The sequence below is a fragment of the Dendrobates tinctorius genome, unplaced genomic scaffold (genome assembly GCF_039654945.1).
Source record: "Dendrobates tinctorius isolate UK_male_01 unplaced genomic scaffold, ASM3965494v1 ptg000430l, whole genome shotgun sequence".
Lineage (NCBI taxonomy): Eukaryota > Metazoa > Chordata > Amphibia > Anura > Dendrobatidae > Dendrobates > Dendrobates tinctorius.
In genome coordinates this window covers 228980-236618 of record NW_027362093.1, presented here as the reverse complement: position 1 = coordinate 236618, position 7639 = coordinate 228980, and positions in this window count along the sequence as shown.

Below are 7639 nucleotides of genomic sequence, written 5' to 3'. Positions count from 1 at the left end.
TTCACTATAAAGCCTGGGCCTCATTATAGAGCTGTACAGGGGTCTAGTGAAGGCTTTTTAGCCCTTACCTCAGACTGTAGATCATTGGCACAGGCCCTCACTCCTTCCCTTCACTATAAAGCCTGAGCCTCATTATACAGCTGTACAGGGGTCTAGTGAAGGCTTTTTAGCCCTTTCCTCAGACTGTAGCTCCTGGGCACAGGCCCTCACTCCTGTCCCTTCTCTATAAAGCCTGGGCCTCATTATACAGCTGTACAGGGGTCTAGTGAAGGCTTTTTAGCCCTTTACTCAGACTGTAGATCCTGGGCACAGGCCCTCACTCCTGTCCCTTCACTATAAAGCCTGGGCCTCATTATACAGCTGTACAGGGGTTTAGTGAAGGCTTTTTAGCCCATTCCTCAGACTGTAGCTCCTGGGAACAGGCCCTCACACCTGTCCCTTCACTATAAAGCCTGGGCCTCATTATAGAGCTGTACAGGGGTCTAGTGAAGGCTTTTTAGCCCTTACCTCAGACTGTAGATCATTGGCACAGGCCCTCACTCCTTCCCTTCACTATAAAGCCTGAGCCTCATTATACAGCTGTACAGGGGTCTAGTGAAGGCTTTTTAGCCCTTTCCTCAGACTGTAGCTCCTGGGCACAGGCCCTCACTCCTGTCCCTTCTCTATAAAGCCTGGGCCTCATTATACAGCTGTACAGGGGTCTAGTGAAGGCTTTTTAGCCCTTTACTCAGACTGTAGATCCTGGGCACAGGCCCTCACTCCTGTCCCTTCACTATAAAGCCTGGGCCTCATTATACAGCTGTACATGGGTCTAGTGAAGGCTTTATAGCCCTTTCCTTAGACTGCAGCTCCTGGGCACAGGCCCTCACTCCTGTCCCTTCACTATAAAGCCTGAGCCTCATTATACAGCTGTACAGGGGTCTAGTGAAGGCTTTATAGCCCTTTCCTCAGACTGTAGCTCCTGGGCACAGGCCCTCCTGTCCCTTCACTATGAAGCCTGGGCCTCATTATTCAGCTGTACAGGGGTCTAGTGAAGGCTTTTTAGCCCTTTCCTCAGACTGTAGATCCTAGGCACAGGCCCTCACTCCTTCCCTTCACTATAAAGCCTGTGCCTCATTATACAGCTGTACGGGGTCTAGTGAAGGCTTTTTAGCCCTTTCCTCAGACTGTAGCTCCTGGGAACAGGCCCTCACTCCTGTCCCTTCACTATAAAGCCTAGGCCTCATTATACAGCTGTACAGGGGTCTAGTGAAGGCTATTTAGCCCTTTCCTCAGACTGTAGCTCCTGGGAACAGGCCCTCACTCCTATCCCTTCACTATAAAGCCTGGTCCTCATTATACAGCTGTACAGGGCTCTAGTGAAGGCTTTTTAGCCATTTCCTCAGACTGTAGCTCCTGGGCACAGGCCCTCACTCCTGTCCCTTCACTATAAAGCCTGGGCCTCATTATACAGCTGTACAGGGGTCTAGTGAAGGCTTTTTAGCCCTTTCCTCAGACTGTAGCTCCTGGGAACAGGCCCTCACTCCTTTCCCTTCACTATAAAGCCTGGGCCTCATTATACAGCTGTACAGGGGTTTAGTGAAGGCTTTTTAGCCCATTCCTCAGACTGTAGCTCCTGGGCACAGGCCCTCACTCCTGTCCCTTCACTATAAAGCCTGGGCCTCATTATACAGCTGTACAGGGGTCTAGTGAAGGCTTTTTAGCCCTTACCTCAGACTGTAGATCCTTGGCACAGGCCCTCACTCCTTCCCTTCACTATAAAGCCTGAGCCTCATTATACAGCTGTACAGGGGTCTAGTGAAGGCTTTTTAGCCCTTTCCTCAGACTGTAGCTCCTGGGCACAGGCCCTCACTCCTGTCCCTTCACTATAAAGCCTGGGCCTCATTATACAGCTGTACAGGGGTCTAGTGAAGGCTTTATAGCCCTTTCCTCAGACTGTAGCTCCTGGGCACAGGCCCTCACTCCTGTCCCTTCACTATAAAGCCTGAGCCTCATTATACAGCTGTACAGGGGTCTAGTGAAGGCTTTTTAGCCCTTTCCTCAGACTGTAGCTCCTGGTAACAGGCCCTCACTCCTATCCCTTCACTATAAAGCCTGGGCCTCATTATACAGCTGTACAGGGCTCTAGTGAAGGCTTTTTAGCCATTTCCTCAGACTGTAGATCCTTGGCACAGGCCCTCACTCCTGTCCCTTCACTATAAAGCCTGGGCCTCATTATACAGCTGTACAAGGGTCTAGTGAAGGCTCTTTAGCCCTTTCCTCACACTGTAGCTCCTGCGCACAGGCCCTCACTCCTGTCGTTTCATTATAAAGCCTGGGCCTCATTATACAGCTGTACAGGGGTCTAGTGAAGGCTTTTTAGCCCTTTACTCAGACTGTAGATCCTGGGCACAGGCCCTCACTCCTTCCCTTCACTATAAAGCCTTGGCCTCATTATACAGCTGTAGAGGGGTCTAGTGAAGGCTTTTTAGCCATTTCCTCAGACTGTAGCTCCTGGGCACAGGCCCTCACTCCTGTCCCTTCACTATAAAGCCTGAGCCTCATTATACAGCTGTATAGGGGTCTAGTGAAGGCTTTTTAGCCCTTTCCTCAGACTGTAGCACCTGGGCACAGGCCCTCACTCCTGTCCCTTCTCTATAAAGCCTGGGCCTCATTATACAGCTGTACAGGGGTCTAGTGAAGGCTTTTTGGCCCTTTACTCAGACTGTAGATCCTGGGCACAGGCCCTCACTCCTGTCCCTTCACTATAAAGCCTGGGCCTCATTATACAGCTGTACAGGCGTCTAGTGAAGGCTTTATAGCCCTTTCCTCAGACTGTAGCTCCTGGGCACAAGCCCTCACTCCTGTCCCTTCACTATAAAGCCTGAGCCTCATTATACAGCTGTACAGGGCTCTAGTGAAGGCTTTTTAGCCCTTTCCTCAGACTGTAGCTCCTGGGCACAGGCCCTCCTGTCCCTTCACTATGAAGCCTGGGCCTCATTATACAGCTGTACAGGGGTCTAGTGAAGGCTTTTTAGCCCTTTCCTCAGACTGTAGATCCTAGGCACAGGCCCTCACTCCTTCCCTTCACTATAAAGCCTGTGCCTCATTATACAGCTGTACGGGGTCTAGTGAAGGCTTTTTAGCCCTTTCCTCAGACTCTAGCTCCTGGGAACAGGCCCTCACTCCTGTCCCTTCACTATAAAGCCTGGGCCTCATTATACAGCTGTACAGGGGTCTAGTGAAGGCTTTTTAGCCCTTTCCTCAGACTGTAGCTCCTGGGAACAGGCCCTCACTCCTATCCCTTCACTATAAAGCCTGGTCCTCATTATACAGCTGTACAGGGCTCTAGTGAAGGTTTTTTAGCCATTTCCTCAGACTGTAGATCCTTGGCACAGGCCCTCACTCCTGTCCCTTCACTATAAAGCCTGGGCCTCATTATACAGCTGTACAAGGGTCTAATGAAGGCTCTTTAGCCCTTTCCTCACACTGTAGCTCCTGGGCACAGGCCCTCACTCCTGTCCCTTCACTATAAAGCCTGGGCCTCATTATACAGCTGTACAGGGGTCTAGTGAAGGCTTTTTAGCCCTTTCCTCAGACTGTAGCTCCTGGGAACAGGCCCTCACTCCTTTCCCTTCACTATAAAGCCTGGGCCTCATTATACAGCTGTACAGGGGTTTAGTGAAGGCTTTTTAGCCCATTCCTCAGACTGTAGCTCCTGGGAACAGGCCCTCACTCCTGTCCCTTCACTATAAAGCCTGGGCCTCATTATACAGCTGTACAGGGCTCTAGTGAAGGCTTTTTAGCCATTTCCTCAGATTGTAGATCCTTGGCACAGGCCCTCACTTCTGTCCCTTCACTATAAAGCCTGGGCCTCATTATACAGCTGTACAAGGGTCTAGTGAAGGCTCTTTAGCCCTTTCCTCACACTGTAGCTCCTGGGCACAGGCCCTCACTCCTGTCGTTTCATTATAAAGCCTGGGCCTCATTATACAGCTGTACAGGGGTCTTGTGAAGGCTTTTTAGCCCTTTGCTCAGACTGTAGCTCCTGGGAACAGGCCCTCACTCCTGTCCCTTCATTATAAAGCCTGGGCCTCATTATACAGCTGTACAGGGGTCTAGTGAAGGCTTTTTAGCCCTTTCCTCAGACTGTAGCTCCTGGGAACAGGCCCTCACTCCTGTCCCTTCACTATAAAGCCTGGGCCTCATTATACAGATGTACAGGGGTCTAGTGAAGGCTTTTTAACCCTTTCCTCAGACTGTAGATCCTGGGCACAGGCCCTCACTTCTATCCCTTCACTATAAAGCCTTGGCCTCATTATACTGCTGTACAGGGGTCTAGTGAAGGCTTTTTAGCCCTTTCCTCAGAATGTAGCTCCTGGGCACAGGCCCTCACTTCTGTCGCTTCACTATAAAGCCTTGGCCTCATTATACAGCTGTACAGGGGTCTAGTGAAGGCTTTTTAGCTCTTTCCTCAGACTGTAGCTCCTGGGAACAGGCCCTCACTCCTGTCCCTTCACTTTAAAGCCTGGGCCTCATTATACAGCTGTACAGGGATCTAGTGAAGGCTTTTTAGCCCTTTCCTCAGACTGTAGCTCCTGGGAACAGGCCCTCACTCCTGTCCCTTCACTATAAAGCCTGGGCCTCATTATACAGCTGTACAGGGATCTAGTGAAGGCTTTTTAGCCCTTACCTCAGACTGTAGATCCTTGGCACAGGCCCTCACTCCTTCCCTTCACTATAAAGCCTGGGCCTCATTATACAGCTGTACAGGGGTCTAGTGAAGGCTTTTTAGCCCTTTCCTCAGACTGTAGCTCCTGGGCACAGGCCCTCACTCCTGTCCCTTCACTATAAAGCCTGGGCCTCATTATACAGCTGTACAGGGGTCTAGTGAAGGCTTTTTAGCCCTTTCCTCACACTGTAGCTCATGGGAACAGGCCCTCACTCCTGTCCCTTCACTATAAAGCCTGGGCCTCATTATACAGCTGTACAGGGGTCTAGTGAAGGCTTTTTAGCTCTTTCCTCAGACTGTAGCTCCTGGGAACAGGCCCTCACTCCTGTCCCTTCACTATAAAGCCTGGGCCTCATTATACAGCTGAACAGGGGTCTAGTGAAGGCTTTTTAGCCCTTTCCTCAGACTGTAAATCCTTGGCACAGGCCCTCACTCCTTCCCTTCACTATAAAGCCTGGGCCTCATTATACAGCTGTACAGGGGTCTAGTGAAGGCTTTTTAGCCCTTTCCTCAGTCTGTAGCTCCTGGGCACAGGCCCTCACTCCTGTCCCTTCACTATAAAGCCTGGGCCTCATTATACAGCTGTACAGGGGTCTAGTGAAGGCTTTTTAGCCCTTTCCTCAGTCTGTAGCTCCTGGGCACAGGCCCTCACTCCTGTCCCTTCACTATAAAGCCTGGGCCTCATTATACAGCTGTACAGGGGTCTAGTGAAGGCTTTTTAGCCCTTTCCTCAGTCTGTAGCTCCTGGGCACAGGCCCTCACTCCTGTCCCTTCACTATAAACCCTTGGCCTCATTATACAGCTGTACAGGGGTCTAGTGAAGGCTTTTTAGCCCTTTCCTCAGACTGTAGCTCCTGGGCACAGGCCCTCACTCCTGTCCCTTCACTATAAAGCCTGGGCCTCATTATATAGCTGTACAGGGGTCTAGTGAAGGCTTTTTAGCCCTTTCCTCAGTCTGTAGCTCCTGGGCACTGGCCCTCACTCCTGTCCCTTCACTATAAAGCCTGGGCCTCATTATACAGCTGTACAGTGGTCTAGTGAAGGCTTTTTAGCCCTTTCCTCAGACTGTAGCTCCTGGGAACAGGCCCTCACTCCTGTCCCTTCACTATAAAGCCTGGGCCTCATTATACAGATGTACAGGGGTCTAGTGAAGGCTTTTTAACCCTTTCCTCAGACTGTAGATCCTGGGCACAGGCCCTCACTTCTATCCCTTCACTATAAAGCCTTGGCCTCATTATACTGCTGTACAGGGGTCTAGTGAAGGCTTTTTAGCCCTTTCCTCAGAATGTAGCTCCTGGGCACAGGCCCTCACTTCTGTCGCTTCACTATAAAGCCTTGGCCTCATTATACAGCTGTACAGGGGTCTAGTGAAGGCTTTTTAGCTCTTTCCTCAGACTGTAGCTCCTGGGAACAGGCCCTCACTCCTGTCCCTTCACTTTAAAGCCTGGGCCTCATTATACAGCTGTACAGGGATCTAGTGAAGGCTTTTTAGCCCTTTCCTCAGACTGTAGCTCCTGGGAACAGGCCCTCACTCCTGTCCCTTCACTATAAAGCCTGGGCCTCATTATACAGCTGTACAGGGATCTAGTGAAGGCTTTTTAGCCCTTACCTCAGACTGTAGATCCTTGGCACAGGCCCTCACTCCTTCCCTTCACTATAAAGCCTGGGCCTCATTATACAGCTGTACAGGGGTCTAGTGAAGGCTCTTTAGCCCTTTCCTCACACTGTAGCTCCTGGGCACAGGCCCTCACTCCTGTCCCTTCACTATAAAGCCTGGGCCTCATTATACAGCTGTACAGGGGTCTAGTGAAGGCTTTTTAGCCCTTTACTCAGACTGTAGATCCTGGGCAGACAGGCCCTCACTCCTGTCCCTTCACTATAAAGCCTGGGCCTCATTATACAGCTGTACAGGGGTCTAGTGAAGGCTTTTTAGCCCTTTACTCAGACTGTAGCTCCTGGGCACAGGCCCTCACTCCTGTCCCTTCACTATAAAGCCTGAGCCTCATTATACAGCTGTACAGGGGTCTAGTGAAGGCTTTATAGCCCTTTCCTCAGACTGTAGCTCCTGGGCACAGGCCCTCCTGTCCCTTCACTATAAAGCCTGGGCCTCATTATACAGCTGTACAGGGGTCTAGTGAAGGCTTTTTAGCCCTTTCCTCAGTCTGTAGCTCCTGGGCACAGGCCCTCACTCCTGTCCCTTCACTATAAAGCCTTGGCCTCATTATACAGCTGTACAGGGGTCTAGTGAAGGCTTTTTAGCCCTTTCCTCAGACTGTAGATCCTAGGCACAGGCCCTCACTCCTTCCCTTCACTATAAAGCCTGGGCCTCATTATACAGCTGTACGGGGTCTAGTGAAGGCTTTTTAGCCCTTTCCTCAGACTGTAGCTCCTGGGAACAGGCCCTCACTCCTGTCCCTTCACTATAAAGCCTGGGCCTCATTATACAGCTGTACAGGGGTCTAGTGAAGGCTTTTTAGCCCTTTCCTCAGACTGTAGATCCTTGGCACAGGCCCTCACTCCTTCCCTTCACTATAAAGCCTGGGCCTCATTACACAGCTGTACAGGGGTCTAGTGAAGGCTTTTTAGCCCTTTCCTCAGACTGTAGCTCCTGGTCACAGGCCCTCACTCCTGTCCCTTCACTATAAAGCCTGGGCCTCATTATACAGCTGTACAGGGGTCTAGTGAAGGCTTTTTAGCCCTTTCCTCAGTCTGTAGCTCCTGGGCACAGGCCCTCACTCCTGTCCCTTCACTATAAAGCCTGGGCCTCATTATACAGCTGTACAGGGGTCTAGTGAAGGCTTTTTAGCCCTTTCCTCAGACTGTAGCTCCTGGGAACAGGCCCTAACTCCTGTCCCTTCACTATAAAGCCTGGGCCTCATTATACAGCTGTACAGGGGTCTAGTGAAGGCTTTTTACCCTTTCCTCAGA